At 37.4% G+C, this 18,651-nt stretch overlaps 1 protein-coding gene across 8 annotated transcripts in view; it reads left to right on the top strand.

Moving 5' to 3' along the window:
- Window positions 1-3,989: 3,989 nt before the first annotated feature.
- Rlim (ring finger protein, LIM domain interacting) overlaps window positions 3,990-18,651 on the top strand; it is a 33,408-nt gene continuing 18,746 nt past the window's right edge. The window contains exons 1-2 of one of the 8 annotated variants that reach the window (XM_048797437.1): window positions 3,990-4,208; window positions 6,009-6,072. The gene's annotated coding sequence lies outside the window, so the exon portion shown is untranslated. Of the gene's footprint in view, window positions 4,209-4,232; window positions 4,441-6,008; window positions 6,073-14,997; window positions 15,018-17,457; window positions 17,870-18,651 lie in introns of those variants that run through there. The other 7 variants (XM_048797439.1, XM_015505861.2, XM_048797440.1 and 4 more) reach the window with 7 other exon arrangements.

The following is an 18,651-nucleotide window of genomic DNA, read 5'->3' on the forward strand; positions in this document are numbered from 1 at the left end:
TTTTTTTTTTTTTTTAGTTTCCCAGGCTCCTCTTAATCACCCCAGAGAATTTCTACAATACTATTCCCTCTCCCAAGGCTCCTCCCTAGTCTTCCTGAAACATCATTCTCTCTTCAGGTCTCAGCTAAAAATGGCAGCTTTTCTCAGTTAAAGGCTCCTTTTATATACTTCATTTGTACACAGGTCTTCTTTGTAACATTAATTACCTGGATAAGTATTTGTCGGGACTTGCCACAGGTAGGGTCTTCTTGTGTGTGGTCTTGTTGATATAGGTACAAACATCCCTTCCAAACAGCCCAGGTATCCTTAAAATGAACAGAAGGACATTGTTTTATTTTTTTCTTAAAGGTCACTTGATCAAGAGTAATAAAAACCATTTGAAGATCACATATAAGTGACAAAGGAAATGCAATTAGTCTGAATGAAAACTAAATATTCAGTGATTGATTCAGATCATATTTTATTTGCATGTATACTCATCTAGACTTTTTCTAAGCATATTTATGCATACCTTTTAATATAAAAAGTAATCATACATATTATTTTGTAAATTGCTTTTCTCACTAAATTTATAACCTGAACAAATGCTATTCACTGGGAGCTGGGAGGCACGCTGGGGACGGAATGCAGGACTTTTAGCAAGATACGCCAGCTCTCTGAGTTATATCCCCAGCCTGAATGCTGTTTTATTATTATTATTATTATCATTATTATTATTATTTGTACCAGGAATTGAACTCAGAGGCATGCAACCACTGAACCACATCCCCAGCCCTATTTTGTATTTTATTTAGAGACAGGGTCTCACTGAGTTGCTTAGCACCTCCCTTGAACTCACAATCCTCCTATCTCAGCCTCCCAAGCCCCTGGGATTATAGGCGTGTGCCACCGTGCCCGGCACTGAATGCTACTCATTTTTAATGCCTATGTAGTAGTCTACTATGTAGAACTAACTGTAATTAACTAATTATTGTTGAGTAGTTACCTTTCTTGATTTTTCAACATTTTCATTCTACATTACAATTAGCCTCTTTGAGATATATAAATATATAATACATATTTGCAAACTTGTTCATTTCTTTCCTGAAAGTGAATTTCTGAATGGAAATTTGTTGGTCAAACAATATGGATATATTGAGGCTTTTGATTCACGTTATCAAATTGCTTGTAAAAAGTTATATCAATTTGTACCACTAAGCATACAGATGTGCCCATTTCATTCTTTTTTTTCTTTCTTTTTTTAAATGTGTCCATTTCATAGAATCTTCATCAATACTTAAGTCTTTTTTTAGTTGTAGGTAGACACAATACCTTTATTTTTCATTTATGTGGTGCTGAGGATCGAACCCAGGGCCCCACACATGCGAGACACATGCTCCACCGCTGAACTACAACCCCAGCCCCAATACTTAATAAGTTGTTTTTTTTTTTAGGTGTAGATGGACACAACACAATGCCTTTATATTTATGGGGTGCTGAGGATCGAACCTGGGTTCCGCCCATGCTAGGGGAGCACTCTACCGCTGAGCCACAATCCCAGCCCCTTAATAAGTTTTTAAATCTTGGAAATTCTGATAGGCAAAAAGAGAAATCAGTTTTTATTTTCATTGATTACTAGAGAGGCTGAATATATTTTCATATGATTATCAGTCAAGCATTTTCTTTTTTGAATTGCCCATTTGTGTCCTTGCACATTTTGAAAAATTTTTATTAGCTGTAGATGGACACAATACCTTTTGTTTGTTTTTATGTGGTGCTGAGGATGGAACCCAGTGTGTCACATGTGCTAGGCAAGAGCTCTACCACTGAGATATAACCCCAGGCCCTTTGCATATTTTAAAACTGGGATATTTGGGGCTGGGGCTATAGCTCAGTGGTAGAGTGCTTGCCTCACAGGTGTGAGGCCCTGGGTTCCATCCTCAGCACCACATAAAAATAAATAAAGATATTAAAAAACTGGGATATTTATCTTTTTTAAAAAAGAATTTTTATTTAAAAATTTTAGTTGACTCATGATTCTATTCATACTTGAGTGGCTTCTTCTTGTTTTTAAAACCTTCAATTTTAAAAAAATCAGGGCTGGGCATGTAGCTCAGTGAGAGCATTGGTTTAGATGCCAGAAGGGTTCAACCCCCAGCACTAAAAAAATCAATTCATAATAGTTTATTATTATAGACTAGTGATATTTAGCCATGTGTTTTATATATATATTCAACTTGCCAGTTTGTCATTTGTCTTTTAGTTTCATTATAAAGTAACATTACCTTTTAGCTATCATATGTCATGTTGAAATTATAGTTTTTTCAGTTTGTCATTTAACTTTATTAACCTTGTATTTTAACATTCTGAAGCTTTACTTATATTTAGGAAATTGTATTTATCAGTCTTTTCCTTTATGGATTTTTATTATATTTAGAAAGTCCTTCTCCATCCCCAAGGCTAAAGAAATTCACCAATATTTTCTCCTACTTCTTTGATGATTTTATATTTTACTTAAGCTACTTACACCTCAAGAATATGTCACGGAGTGGCTGGCAGTCTCAGGTCACTGAAGAATTCATTTCATGCATTCCAGGTAAACGTTATAGTAAGTTATTATGAAAACAAGACAAAAACTGAGTAGATATACAGCACCTAAATCATATATCACATTGTCAAAAATGAAAATATCGAATCTGCTGGTAAGATGAACAGGATATAAGGGGTATTGTTTTAATGGCTTGGGATGAAATTTTGCTTATATTCCAGGCTCATGAAACTCCATTATAACTAAGAGGGCAATTATCCCGAAATATATAAGGGCCTACTACGCAGTTTATGGGACTACAACAGTGAATAAAACAGAGAATTGCTGCTCTTAAAGATTGGGGTAAACCAACATTTCGGTAAGTGCCTTACAGAAAACTAAGCAAGTAGGGGCATGGGAGAGATTAGTATGGTAGATAGGGTGCTCAAGAAAGGTTTTCTCTGGGGAGGTGAGTATTTAAGAGGCTTGGATGATGAAAGTAAAGAATGAAAAATATGCCAGCTTAGGTCAAGTAGTTGAGGTGGGAACAAGTAGGTTTGTTGGGAAAAGAGTAAAAAAGTCACCCTAGCTGTTGTGTTATCAGAAACCAGAAAAATGAGGGAGGCAAGAAGCACCCCTAAAACCTGGGTAAGATTATTTTTCTTAACTGTGAGAGGAATTGGATGCTACGGGCACATTCCCCCCATTCCTTCAGGCATTACCATCTGAGAGGCTTTCTTAACCACCCTTTGATGAATTCCACTCCTATCAGATTTTCCCTTTCTTTTACCATCACCCAACCCTTTTCAAGTATTTCAAAGAATTACCACCCTAGATTGTTTTCTACCACTTTTAAACACTGTAATTCCTATTTGCCCTACAGGATACTTTGTCATCCCTATTACCTCCTTTACCCAAATTTTCTCCCTAGCATTTATCAATGGCTAATGTAATAGTTTTGTTTTTTAAATCCTAGTGGATTATCAAGAGCTACGAGAATTGAGGTTTTAGTCTATTTTAATTTCTTTAAAATTTTGGTCTACTTTAATTTTCTCAACATTCACGACGGTGCCTGACCCAGAGTTCGTGCTCAATAAATGTATGTTGAATTAAATGCAGGATGCTGTATGAGCTGGTCTGGACTGACTGTGTAAATCGATGCTAGATTAGACTAATACCACATTTCTCGCTCTCTGAAAAAGGCTTCAAGCAGCCAGACGGTGACGTCCTTCAGTTTACAAAATGGGAAAGCAAAGGTTCCCACAATTCTCAGAACGCGAATTTCTCGCCACAATTCAAAATGGCGGAAGAGGGTGGGGCCTGTCACATGGTGGGCGTCATAGCAGCTTTCCTTTTCCAAATCCACGCCCGCCTTGCCGCGTCGTCGGCCGTCCCCCTCCTCTGCCCGCCGAGCCTTTTCAAGGAATCGACTGGGATTGGCTAACTGGCTGGGAGTGGGCTGCGGAGCCCGGACGCGGCATCATCACTTCCTGTTGTGGGCAGTCGTTTCCTGTCGCTGCTTGGTAACAATAGGGAAGATAATGGCTGCCTGAGCAACGTCTCGGAGCAGGCGCTGGGGTAGAGGCGGGTCTCAACCAGCGACTCATCGGAGGCGGGCTTGAGAGAGGCGGCTGGGGAGGCGCGGAGAAGCCTCAGCGGAGACGGCCGAAACAACCGAGTGAGATCCTGAGCCTAAAACCGAGTAAGTGAAGACATGGGAATCCTCTGAGAAATGGATGTAGAGCGAGAGGAAGACAGCTGAGCCACTGCTGCCGCGTTCTCTCAAAATGGCCCGAGTGACGCGTTGTGGTAGAGGCTCAGCGCCGCCTCCGGACCCCAGGCCCGTTGCTGCGGGGGGCTCCGTGGCGTAGTCGCCGCTGCCATTTTAGTTGGGTGGTATACTCGTCCGGCTCTTTGAAGAAGGGGAAGAGGAGGTGGGTAGTAGTTCTCTCCGTGGCCCCGCGAGCCGCAGCCCGGGCCCTCCGGAGCCTTAAGAATTAAGGGGAGGCGGTGTTTGAGTTTTGGCCTCGGGCGTGAGAATCTTACAGTGCCTCGGGTTTTTCTCTCTGTTCTTGGGGGGAGGCTTCCCTCTCCACCCCTCGTTTTACATGGCGGGCTCGGGTTTGGGAAAAGGGGTAATATCTGGCTGCTCCGAGTCAGATGCTGGGAACTTTTGGGCCTTTAGATTTTCCCAGGATTTACAAAACCCTATTTTGAGCCCTTATGCAGGGCTTTACCAATTAGGCGCCCCCTGGGGCCGCGATGACATCTTCCTTGAAGGAACTGAGGCAACTGTGGTTTACTCCCTTGCTCTTATAACCCTGGTGTATCCTTTGCCAGTTATCACTGGAAGGATCCCCCCCCCCAAAAGGGAGGGAAAAGCCGTTGCATGTTTGTTGTTTTTCTTTGGGTAAGGTTGGGAGTTTGGCCAAATTACTTTCAAGTTAATTTCCGTTCAATCCTCCCAACAACCCAACCCCCTCCCCCCACAAAAAAAAAAAGCCTAAGGGTCTCTCTGCTTCTGCGGGCGGTACCTGCCACGTACGCCATAGCTAAGTAACTAGTATTAACCGGTTGGGCTTCTGCTTCCTGAATACTCAGTCCCTTTTTCCCTTATGCTGATTAATTTCAAGATGGAGGAGACAGCCACGTTCCTTCCCTAGACAGTTTCACCATACTTATTCCACAGGTTAGTCCGGGAATCTGAGGCCTATCTGACTTGTTATTTAGGTCATTTTTTCGTTTGGGGGCAAAAGGAAGTATTTATATCAGATTGTCATGCACCATTTGCAAGGCCCCACAGTAATTTTTTGCTGGAAATAAGGAGCCTGCAATTCCTGGGGCAGAATTAACCGCAGTGCTTTTGATGATTGAAGAGAGGAAGAAATGATAAATGTACTAATAACCATTTCTTTGGCTCTTCGTGATTACAAAGTAATTACTCATATCACCTCCATCAGGTACATTGTGTTAGTCCTGGAGGACTTGAGAGCAGGCAGGCACAGTTATAGGCCTGCCCCCTACTCAAATAGTTTTCTAAACTGTGAAAATATAAGTACCCAAAAAGATGAACCCAAATCCTTCTTAAAATACAATTTTAGGACAGACTCCTCTTATTGAAACATGTCACAAATGTGGTGATTTTTTTTTTAAAGTATCTTAGATCCTGCCTTAGCTAGTGTAATGTGCCAAATAAGGCATTGAAAGTGACTATCAGAATCTGAAAATAATTACTGGTCTGATAAGGAAAGGCCTATTTTAAGCAAGTTTATATTAAAAAGTAGATTGCCTCTCAGCCTGTAAAGAAATCTTATACTAATTCCTGGTTCCCTCTCACTTTCTTCATCTCCCCAAATATTCTGGTACTAATATTGAGTTAGGTTGGGTTATGATTGTGTAACTGAAATACATAGGATGTGTATTTTTAAAGGATGTGTCTTATTTCAAAAAAAGAAATGTATCTTATAAAAGAGGAAGAATAATGGATTCTTTTTTTTTCTAGAGCAGAGTGTGAAGAAAACTAAAATCCAGTTTATTGTAATTCAATACTATGTCATAACAGTCAGGTAATTTATTTTTTGTTGCGTCTCCTGATGATTTATATGTAGAATGCATGTTTACAAATATTTATTGTTCTGTTTTACAGGCCCTGTGGTTGGATGGGCTCATTGATATATATTAGTTGGTGTTGGGCATTCTTCATGATGAGAATGGGTATTTTTCACTGGGAATTCAAAGGGTAATGTTTCTCAGTACCTGAACTCACCAGTGCTTTATCTGTGAATTTTACTCTTTATCAGTACCTGTATAGAACAGAAAGAAAAATGGTTGCCTTAAATCATTGTTAGAACAACCCAAATATAAAAATAAAATAGCTTTTTAATTTCAGTGAATAGCTAAATGAAATATCAGAATATCTTACAGGAATGTAATTTACATTATTGTGTGTGGTGTTTGATTTTTTTTTTCCCTTCACGATTCAAAAATCATTGGTATATAATACCCTAATTGATGTTAATGCCTTTTATTATCATCACCATTGTTAAAGTAACCACATAGATTTATTGCCCTAACCAGGACACTTTTAAAAGCAAAGGGAACATTATTAATAGTTATTCCAGCACAACAGGTGCAAACCTAGATTATCATAGGCAAACTGGGATGGATAGCCTAAATTCATAACTAACTTCTGTTGAGGGCTTGTGTACTACTACAAAGCATCCTGAGAGGATGTTAATTTTTACAGAGAGCACTGAAAGTTAAGTAATTTGTCCTCAGTTAAAAAGCTAGTGAATGGTGGAACCTTCATTTTATCTCAGGTCTGTCCCACATTCAAGTCACCAAACTTTAATGCCCCTAGACCTCCCTGTTGCCCAGTTACATCAGAAATGCAGTGAAAATGAAAAGTTGTAATAAATCTCTAGGTTATGTTGCACTAAAAAGTTTTGTTAACTTAGCTGGGGGTGGTGATACCTGTAATCCCAGCTACACGAGAAGCTGAGGCAGGAGGATGGCAAGTTCAAGTCCAGTCTCAGGAACTTAGCAAGAACCTATCTCAAATTTTTGAAAAAGACTTGGGAGCAGCTCAGCGATAAAGCCCCTCAGGGTTCAATCCCCAGTACTCCCAGCCTCCCCTCCAAAAAAAAAAAAACAGGTTAACTGTTAAAAGTAATCTACTTTATGAAGCAGGTGACACATACCTTGCAATTATCCCTGCTTTTTTGTTGTTGGTGTTCTGTTACAGTTTGTTTCAACTATTAGAGCTCTTGATACAGGTTGGTAAACTTAATTTGAAAATTAGAAAAGGTTTAGGAAAAGGTTAATTAATAGTAAAATTCCTAGAAATATTAGGCTGATGAATATCTTTCAGATTAGTGAACATGTAGCGAGATGTTAACTAATACCATAGGTTAAATGGGGTATGTGTATTTATGGGATTATACTATGTGTATATTACTTCTTCCATAGCTCTGGTGGTCTGGGAAATAGAACACATCATTGACCAACCTCCTATTTCCTGGATTTACCTTAGTGTGGATTACAAATTAGAATGTGAGAAGTCTTGTCTAAGATCAGTGAGTTGCTGGAATTGGGGCCACTGCCTAGAATGGGGACAACTGTTTCTTTTGTAAGTCTACTTCTTAAAATTTTGTATAACACAAAGATTTCTAAAACCTTATGGCCTGTTGATTTCTAGAAGTATCCAGGTTATGCAATACTTTGAAGTTGTGTTGTGTTTTGTTTGTGGATACTTGAGATTGAATCAGGGGGTGCTTTACCATGGAGCTTGGGATCCTTCTGCCTCAGCCTCCTGAGTAACTAGGATTACAGGTGTGCACCACAGAGTTTTGATAACTAGTATAAGCTACCAATCATATTTATGTCTTTTTTTCAATAATCATAATAGCATCTACATATGTGCAAGACATATCTATAGACAGCATCTGGTGTATACATATAGATTTATGGACCTCTTGTAATTTTACAACTGCAGGTTAAGTTGCTGTTACAATGTTTGATGGTTTAATGGAGTCTGAATATTAATGAACATGAAACTTTCTGGCAGAGAAGGAGATATTTGTGTTAAATGTTTTAAATTTTTTCTGGAGTGAAAAAAGTCCCCTTCCTCCTAATCTCTACGACTGTAGGAAGAAGTTAGCTATAATTTTCATTGATCAAAGTTCCCTTTAATAGTAGTTAAAACTAAGGTGACCATATAAAGTACCCAAACTGAAATACTTTTTTTTTTTCTTTGGTACTGGGGATTGACACTCAACCACTGGGCCACATCTCCAGCCCTATTTTATATTGTATTTAGAGACAGGTCTTGCTGAATTGCTGAGGCTGGTCTCAGACTTGCGATCCTCCTGCCTCAGCCTCCCAAGCCGCTGGGATTATAGGCTTGTGACACTGCACCCAGCCCAAACTGAAATATTTTGAGGACAGATTAATCATTATTTTAGCACAAGTATGAACCATTACTCTTCTGGACAAAACAGGCATATATGGGCATCCCCATGTCAAGTCTATGTAGGAACACTTGTTCAGGAAGGACAATTGACAGAATGCTGGTCCAAAATAAAATTGTTTTCCTCAAATAATATGTGACTGGTGTAGATAAAATATTTTAAGTTGATTTTTTTAAAATAGGAAATCTTTTTTTTTACTCTCCCCTCGCCCCAATAGGAAATCTTAAGTTCTTAAAATCGTATGTTAGTTGATGATGAATACCAGCATTGCCAGTAATTAGTGATTTTACATTAATAACTTTTAATAAACACTTGAACTGTCTTTTTTTTTTAACTTCTTGGAAGCAATGAGAGCAGCAAATCAAAATTGAGTTTATGAATAAGACCAAATTCTGATTTAGTGATGTAACTCAATAGAATAACATGAAATGGGTAATGAGATTAAGGTACTTGAATGAGACGAAATGTTGTCATAATGGTTTTCTTCTTTAACTGACTTGATGGTATAAATTGGCAGCATGGCATGTTCTTCTGTCCTTTGTTCTACTTTACTGGAGTTCTTAGTACTCTTGTTTCAATTTAACTTTTTTAGAGGGTTGTAGTGGTCAAAATTGTAAGTTGCTAGTTAATAGACTTCCTGCCAAGAGATTAGACACAGGAGGGACATTCCTGAGTCCTTTTGATTTGTTTTTGCTGCCCTTTACAGGTGGTAAAGATAGAATAATACAAGTGAGGCTAAGCTACTACTGCCATTCAGATAATTTATAATCTCTTATTGCTGTAGTAGTAGCAGTGGTGAATGCCTTAGTAGCATCTTCTGATAGGCCACTGTTAGAAATTCTCAACAAATTGTGTGGTTGGTGAAAGGTATCTTGCAATTAGTAGAGATAGTAATACATCAACCTTACCCTGTTTCTTTTTTTTTTTTAAAGAACGTTTTATATTTCGTTTTACAAAGATAAGGTAATCAAGTAAAGGGAGATAAAAATACATAGTGACCAAATCTACAGTGAGGAAAGCACAGTTTCTAAGTTTACATGTTATTTACGTTATTTCTTAAGTTTTACTTTTTTAACCTCTTAGATTGCATCTTAATCAAAATCACAGATTCGTTGACATGGAAGGTACCTTGTATATGGCTTAGTCTAATATTGTATAATGTTGAGGGAGCTCTTGAGGCACAAGAGGTGTAATGATTTGATTAAAATTCACATAGCCTGGTTACAGACAGCACTAGAATTTTTATTTTCTTTTTCATAGAGCTGAATTCCCCTCTGCTATCCATGTATAGAATAAACAAGTTATCTGGTTGTTACCAAACATTTATGTGTCTATTAAAAATGTCATAAATTTTAATTACACATTCTATATGTGAAGAATTGACAGCACTTTCAATGTATACTCATATGATGATACTTTATATCCTCACCTCAAATTCAGTAGTAATTTAACTTTTTAAAAACTTTATAAAAAACTATAAAAACTTTTTTAAAACTATATAAAATAATTTTGGTGATGGCATTATTTTTTTTTTAAATATATTTCTTAATATTTATTTTTTAGTTTTAGATGGACACAATATCTTCATTTTATTTGTATGTGGTGCTAAGAATCGAACCCAGTGCCTCACGCATGCCAGGCGAGCGCGCTATCACTTGAGCCACATCCCCAGCCCTGGTGATGGCATTATTGAGCTAACATTTTGTTGACAAAAGATCACATGCCATTAATGCTTATATCCTTTGGTAGGTTTTTTTTAAGTTCTGGGGAGTGAACCCAGGGGTGTTTTACCACTAAGCTATATCTCCAGCCCTTTTTATTTTGAGACAGAGTTTCACAGAGTTGCTGAACCTGGCCCCAAACTTGTAATCCTCCTGCCTCAGCCTCCCAAGTTGCTAGGAAATTTTTTTTCCCTTTTGGTACTGGGGATTGGACTCACAGGTGCTCAACCAATGAGCTATATACCCTGGTCTTTTTTTTTCCTTTTTTTTTTTTTTTTTTTTTGATACAGGGTCTTGCTAAGTTGCTGAGGCTGTCTTTGAATTTTTTGATCTTCCTGCTTCAGCCTCCTGAGTATGCCACCATTCCTGGCTTAAATGACTTTTCAACTCTTAATATCATAACAAAATTAATTTTTTATTTAAACTGGTTTGTCCTACTCTAGCATGTTATCAAGTTTGGAACTTGGATGAACGGGTATGCAAAAGGTGATGATGCTCAACATATTTTAGTGGTTGGTTGATGTTAGATTACTTTAATTTGTTCATCTAACCCAGCCCTTTTTTGTTTTTAGAAAGAGGCAGTTTCTTCCAGACTTAACAGACATAGCTTATTTTAAAATCAGCATTTACATAAGCATTTAACTTGATGTTTCAAGATTGTTTTTTTTAAGTTGTCAGTTGACATTTATTTATTTACTTATATGTGGTGCTGAGAATCTAACCCAGTGCCTCACATATATTAGGCAAGCACTCTACCACTAAGCCACAACCCCAGCCCTCTTTTGTTGTGTGTGTGGAGCTTGGATTTGAACCCAGGGTCAAGATTGTTTTCTAAGTCTATTTTGTTAACAGTTTTTAAGCTTTTTGTTAACAGTTAAGGGTACTATGATGTAGTATAGCCATTTATTATGTGCATATTTATACTGAGCTCCAGATCTCCTGACTCATTAATACTAAAAAATAATAAGTGAATTTTCTCTTTAATTTTTGTGGTACGGGGGATTTAACTCTGGGGAGCTCTACCACTGAGCTACATTCCCAGCTCTTTTTATTTAATTTTTTAAAAATATTTTTTAGTTGTAGATGGATACAATACCTTTATTTTGTTTGTTTTTATTTTTATGTGGTGCCGGGGATCAAACCAGGTGCCTCATGCATGCTAGGCAAGTGCTCTACCACTGAACCACAACCCTGGCCCCCAGTTCTTTTTATTTTTTAAGAAAGGCTCTCACTAAGTTGCCCAGGCTGGCCTCAAACTTGCAATCCTCCTGCCTCCCAAGTAGCTGGGATTACAGGAGTACTGGACCGTACCTGGATTAAATGACTTTTCAACTATAATATCATAACAATATTCTTTTCATGGACTAAGTGTATTGAATGAGATCATACTATTAGCCGTGGTCAGAAACAGTAATTTGCATAATTAATGTAATGGTTGTAGAAGTTAATTCCTTTTTTGAAATTATTCTTTAAAATTCTCAGGGTGTGGTTCTTACAAAACTGGTTCACTACCAAGAAATAAAAATTGAGCCAACATTAGACTTCCCCATTTTGTGTGTGTGTGTGTGTGGTGCTAGGGATCTAACCCAGGGCCTTGTGCATGTGAGGCAAGCACTCTGCCACCAACTGAGCTATATCCCCAGCCCTAAACTTCCTTTTTGAAGTCTATCCTTTTTGGGAAGAAGTCTATTAAGTTGCTATTCTTCAGTTAAAATAACATATTCTTACATATGTAAGAATTTAAGAATATGAGCCAGGTTGTAGTGGTACACTGCAATTTAGCTGGTACACTACAACCGTAATCCCAGATACTCAGGAGACTAAAGCAGGAGGTTGTAAATCTCTATTACAACCACAATATTATCATACCCAAGAAATTTAACACTGATACAATAGGTTTTCTAATATTCAGTTGACATTAAAATTTCTAGCTGGGCATGGTGGCCATGCCTGTAATCCCAGCGGTTTAGGAGGCTGAGACAGGAGGATCGCAAGTTGAAAGCCAGCCTCAGCAAGAGTGAGGTGCTAAGCAACTCAGTGAGACCTTGTCTCTAAATAAAATATAAAATAGGTCTGGGGGTGTGGCTTAGTGGTTGAATGCCCCTGAGTTCAATCCCTGGTACTAAATATTTATATAAATTTCTTCAATTATTCCCCAAATGTCTGTATAGATATGGTTTTTTTTCATTTAGTATTTAGCCAACATCTGTGGATTTCACTTGGTTAAGAACTGTATTTAGTTTTCTTAAAAAACATCCCCCACATTTTTATTTTTTTATTTTAATTTTTGTTTTTCAGGACATTGACTTTTTTTAAAGCAATTTTTTTTAGTTGTCAGTTTACCTTTATTTATATGTGGTGGTGAGAGTTGAACCCAGTCCAGTGCCTCACACATGCCAGGCAAACACTCCACCACTGAGCCACAACCCCAGCCCACATTGACATCTTTGAAGAGTCTAGACCAAATGTTTTGTAGAAAGGTCCACAATCTAGATTTGTCTGATTTTTTTTTTAACCACATGGTTAGATTCAGTTTGAACATTTTGATAATCCTACAAAGTCGTATGGTTTTCATACACTCTGGTCTCATCACCCCCTTACTTAAAAATTATTGATAACCCAAAGACCTTTTGCATATCTGAAATATATGTCAAGATTATCATAGTAGAAATTAGACCTGATAATTGTTTTGAAACTTTAATTACCTCATTTAAAAAATAGCAAATCCATTAGATGTTAACTTTCTAAACCAAAAATTTTAGTGAGAAAAATGGGATTGTTTTACATTTTTATGTCATTTTAATGTCTGTCTTAATAGAAGACAGGTAAGTCTCTGCATCTACATTCAGTTTGTTGTTTTGTTTGAATTGTATGAAGAAAATTTGTCCTCATAAGGATAAGCAGTTGTAAAATGGAAGAGTATTTTAATTTAATTTTCAGACTTTAAAAGTAGTGATCATTTCATTAGGGATTTTCTCTTTTTATTATCACTTCTTATTTTGTCCATAATAAATTTTTAGTAGTTTTTTCTTCAAAAAAGCATTTTGGTAATCTTAAAATACAATTTATAATGTAAGGCCTATAAATGCTTAATTTTTTACCTTTAATTATCAATTTTCAAAGTAACTAGTTTGTACCTTAGCGCAATCCCCAATGTTTTCCAATAAGTTTTGTTTCTCTCATTCCTTTTCTTATTATTTACTCACATCTTTTTTTTGTTAAATTTGTGTTTTAATCAAGAAATAAAATTCTCAGAGTGAATGAACTGTTATAGATTACTTAATTACTGATTAAATCTCAGGATTGGTTTTCTTACTGGTTTCTCCTACCCCAAATTCAATTTATCTGATACAAGTGTATATTTATTGACCAGATGAATAGTATTTCATGGCAGGTGTGTATGTGTGTTTGCAGAGCTAGGGATCAAACCCAGGGCCTCATGCATACTAGGTAAGCACTGTACCACTGAGCTACATCCCTAGCCCTGAGTAGTTTTCTGAAATGACTAGATAAAATCTCTAATTTGGCTCCTTGCTTCTTGTGTGGTTTTCTTGATTTGTCTGTTTGGGGGTTTTGTTTGTTTGTTTGCTTGATTGGTTGGTTTTTTTTTTTTTGTTTTTTTTTGTTTTTTTTTGCTGGGGATTGAACCCAGGGATGCTTTGTTACTGAGCTTCATCTTCAGCTCTTTTTTAATTTTTTGAGAAAGGGCCTCACCAAGTTGCTGAGGTTGGCCTAGAACTCAGGGATGTTTTGCCACTGAACTACATCCCCAGCTCTTTTATTTTATTTTTTGAGAAAGGGTCTCACTAAGCTGCTGAAGCTGTACTCAAGCTTGTTATCCTCCTGCCTCAGTCTTCTGAGTCACTCAGATTACAGGTGTGCACCACCATGCCCAGCCTGGTTCCTTGTTTCTAGGAGTGGAATCGGATAAATTGCAAAAAGTTGACTTATTTGGAATAATTCCTGCTAGGTTCTTGCTGCTTATGAGATGTTTTGTGGGCTGGGGGTGTACTTCAGTGATCTCGTGTGTGTGAGGCACAGGAATCAGTCAAAAGATGTTTTGTCATTTTGGAAGATTTTCCCTCCCGGTGCTGGGGGATTGAACCCAGGGCCTCATATGCTAGGCAAGTGTTCTACCACTGAGCTACATTCCCAGACCCATTTTTGGAAGTTTTCATATAAGGAGTGAACATGGTATTAAAGACTCATGGTGAGATTGAATAGTTTGGTCTTGCCTATTGGGATAAAAGGAATATATTTTAAAATACATCAGCTTGGGATATATTGGGAGGCAATTGTCATTTAGTGAAAAGATGACTGAATTTGGAATCAGGACATCTGGGTTTAATTATTGTCCTTTTCCTAGCCACATGGTCTTTGATAAATTACTTCCTCTTGCCATGTTTCTGTTTCTCATCTGTAAAGTAGAGGTTGTGATTCCTACTTAATGGTATTGTTGTAAGAATTAAGTGAAATACAGGTAAAAGCCCTATGTAAATATAGGGTGATGGGTATTGCCTGTAACCAGGGAGAGAGCTAAATGGTTTAAGAATAATTATAATTTGTTGTCTAAATTATGTTTTATTGGTACTCTCTTCATAGAAATAATTATTTAAAAATGGATGAAGCTAGTCATGCTCAAGCCAGAATTTGTCTTATATACATGAATGTTATAACTTGAAAGTGAGATAATTAAATAGATCTAAAATTCTGTCTTTTATGATGATGTTGAAGGAGTCTAGGGGTATGTATGGTTTCTTTTTTCTCTTTTTTTTTTTAAGTTGTGCTGGGGATTGAACTCAGGACCTTACTGCATGCCAGGTGAGCACTCTACCACTGATCTACCACTGATCTTTTCAGCCCTCTTCGTTTCTCCTACTAGTTAAACCAGAAATGTACCACAGTGTCATTGACTACAAAGTAGAATCTGGAAACCCATTTTGTTAACGGAATTCTTCTCTCATATTTTCATACCAAAATGGAGAAAAGTCTGTTTATAATTTGTATTAACATCTTTGACATGCTTTAACCTTTAAGATGTTCTTTTTCACTTATCAAATAGTGGTGTTTACATCTACTAGAAGCAGAACTTGTTATGGTTTATATTTATTAGATTTCTTCATTTTATGCCACTTAACTGGCACAGGACTGCTTAATGAGACTGGGTTCATTGGGTGTGTGAGAGTAAGATTATTTTTCAGGGCATTTGAGAACATGGCTTGCATTTCATTTTCTTTGAAAATGTGATTGATTACCAATGGTCTTGGGACCTCTGAACCTAAAGGAGAGAGGTACATTTGACCTGCATTCCTAGTTCAGGGGAAATGCAGAATTAAGTCTGAGAGGATAGAGACTTTGTGCAAAAGTAGAGAATTAAATCAGATTGTTCTTTCCCCGTCTCTTAACTAACCTTGTTGCTTGGATTGAAGTCTCTACCTTAACAAAAACATTGTGTTCTGTTTAATGAAGCCTTGCCAGTTTGGTTACAATTTTGAATTCCTGCTGCGGGAATTCCATCATTTGGGGATATATTTTCCATATATGAATTATTTAGGGGGAAAGGAGAACAGTATGCTATTATGGAAATAATAGTAATTTTGGTTTGTTTGCATGATGCTTGTGAGTGTCTCATTGTTATATTTTTTAATTAAAGAATAAACTAAAAAACCCCTCTTGTAGAATGAAATTCAGGCTCACCAGGCAGGAGTTATTTAAGATTCAACAATCTCATCTTAAATCCCAACTACTGGGGAAGATGATGAAGGAAAATTACAAGTTTCAGGTCAGCCTTGTCAAATTAGACCTTGTCTCCAAATTAAGCAAACAATAAAAAGGTTGGGGATGTCACTCAGTGGTAGAGTGCCCCTGGGTTCAATCACCAGTACTGTTTAAAAAAAATTTTTTTTCACCAATCTCCAGAATTAGTGTCAGGAGAGTTTGGAACAGAGGTATAATGTTGTGTCTCTGGTCTCCATGTAGGAAACTAGAAATTCCAAGATTTAAGAGTGAATAATTTTTGATATTAGGGATTAAATCTAGGGACACTCTACACTACTGAGCAACATCCCCAGTCCTTTTTGTTATTTTGAGACAAGAGTCTCACTAAGTTCCTGGGATGGGTTTGTAATTCTCCTGCCTTGGCCACCTGGGTTGCTGGCATTGCAGCATAGGAAACTTATTCCAGGGCTAAGGATTTAGGTCAATGGTAGAATGCTTGCCCAGCATATGTGCAGCCCTTGGTTCAATCCTTAGCACCACAAAAAAGAAAGAAAAATATTAGTATCTATCCTATGTGTATGTACAGAGTGTTCAGCATTGTTATTTTGTTTTCAAAACAAAGGGGATGTACAGTGGGTTTATAGAGTATAAACAGTATATTGAGAACATTTGGAACTCTTTCTATACTTGAGCTTTTTCTACCTTTAAAGCAAATGCAGGGCTAGGGGATGTAGCTTAGTGGCATGGGTCCAGAGTTCAATCTCCAACATTTTCTCAAAAAAAAAAAAAAAAATGCTTTAAAGCTGTGTCTTCCCATATGGTAGCTACTAACTCTGTGGCTATTGGACAGTTGAAATGTGTCTAGTGTAACTATGAAAGTAAAGTTTTAATTTTATTTCATTTTAAATTAAAAAACTAAAATGTATAAAATGATTTTCCAGGGGCTGGGGTTGTGGTCCAGTGGTGGAGCGCTTGCCTAGCATGTGTGAGGCACTGGGTTTGATTCTCGGCACTGCATATATAAATAAAATAAAGGTCCATTGACAACTAAAAAATATTTTTAAAAAGTAAAATAAAATGATTTTCCACTAAACACAACTTTATTGTTTTGGAAGTTTAGTGTTTTAAAAAATCATCTCAGTGATTGATATTGATAGTACATTAAATTGATGATTTTTTTTTCTTTTGAGGTGCCAGAGTTAGAACCCAGGGCCTTGAGCATGCTAGAAATGCTCTAACACTGAACTACACCTAACAGGAAAAGTGATGTTTTGGTTTTGTTAAGCAAAATCGTTTTTTTTGTACCAGGGATTGAACCTAGGATTACTTTACTACTGGACCACATTCCCAGCCCTTTTTATTATTTTATTTCAAGACAGGGTCTTGCTAAGATGCTAGACTGCCTTTGAACTTGTGATTCTCCTGCCTCAGCCTCCCAAGCTGCTGGGATTACAGGTGTGCACCACTATGCCCAGCTTCAATAACATTTTTTAAATTTACCCTTTTTTTACTTTGTTTCTAGGGCTGGGGATCAACCTCATGCATGCCAAGGCAAATGCTCTACAACTGAGCCATATTCCCATTCAAGAGTTTACTTTTTTGATGTGGCTGCTCAAAAATTTTAAATTACATGTGGTTCACATTGTGTTTCTTTTGGACTGTGCTGCTTCAGACAGGTTATTAAGGGAAATGAACTCAATATTCACATTGGATTTGGTTCAGTGGTTTAAATATCTACACTGTGTAAGGCATTTTGCTAGTGGCTTTTGGAGGAGTTTTAAAAGGACTATAAGTCTTATTCTTTCTCTAAAGGAAACTACTTGGGAAGAGAAGACTCATAACATTTAACAAAAGCATCATGAAGGCAGGAAGTGCCACTCTGGTGGCACAGACAAGTATTGTATGCTGAGATGGGTGGAAAATTGCTAGCTGAGATAGTAGCAGCTTCATAGGAGGTAAGATTCCATAGACTTTGAAAGAGTGACTGAAATAGGGAGAGACTAAGGAAAGTCTGTAAGGAAAGTAGGAATAGAATAAAGGATACAGTATGTTGGGCAGGGGTGGGGCAACACAAAATAGATTGGTCTTTCCCAGAAATTGCTATAATTTTGTGTCACTGGAGTATGTAACTTTAAAAGACCTTTGCCCAGAACAGAAGACCAAGAGACTGAACTATCCTTAATGACATTTTAGTTCAAAGGATCTTTTGAAATTAGCCTGTTCTTACTCCTACCTGATAAGGAATATTTCTTTTTAATATTCAGCATCTTCTTGAATATTTCCAGAGATGCATAACTTTCCTTGCTTCAGGAGGCTGGTTACATCTCCATTTTGGAGTTTTGTCATACTGTTGTATTAGAGACGGGGTCTCACTGAGTTGCTTAGCACCTTGCTGTTGCTGAGGCTTACCCTGAACTCATGATCCTCCTGTCTCCGCCTCCTGAGCCACTGGGATTACAGGCATGCACCATAGTGCCTGGCCCCTCCCTCCCTTCCTTCCTTTCTCCCTCCCCATATATATATATATATATATATAGATAGATAGATAGATAGATAGATAGAGAGAGAGTTGCAGATGGACACAACACCCTTATTTATTTTTTTAATGTCATGGTAAGGACTGAACCCAGTGACCCACACATGCTAGGTGAATGCCCTGCCACTGAGCCACAACCCCAGCCCTTTTTATCTATTTCTAATTTGACACAGTGTTGTGTGCTTGTCTCTGGTGGGTGGG

The sequence above is a fragment of the Marmota marmota genome, unplaced genomic scaffold (assembly GCF_001458135.2).
Source record: "Marmota marmota marmota unplaced genomic scaffold, marMar, whole genome shotgun sequence".
NCBI classification, from domain to species: domain Eukaryota; kingdom Metazoa; phylum Chordata; class Mammalia; order Rodentia; family Sciuridae; genus Marmota; species Marmota marmota.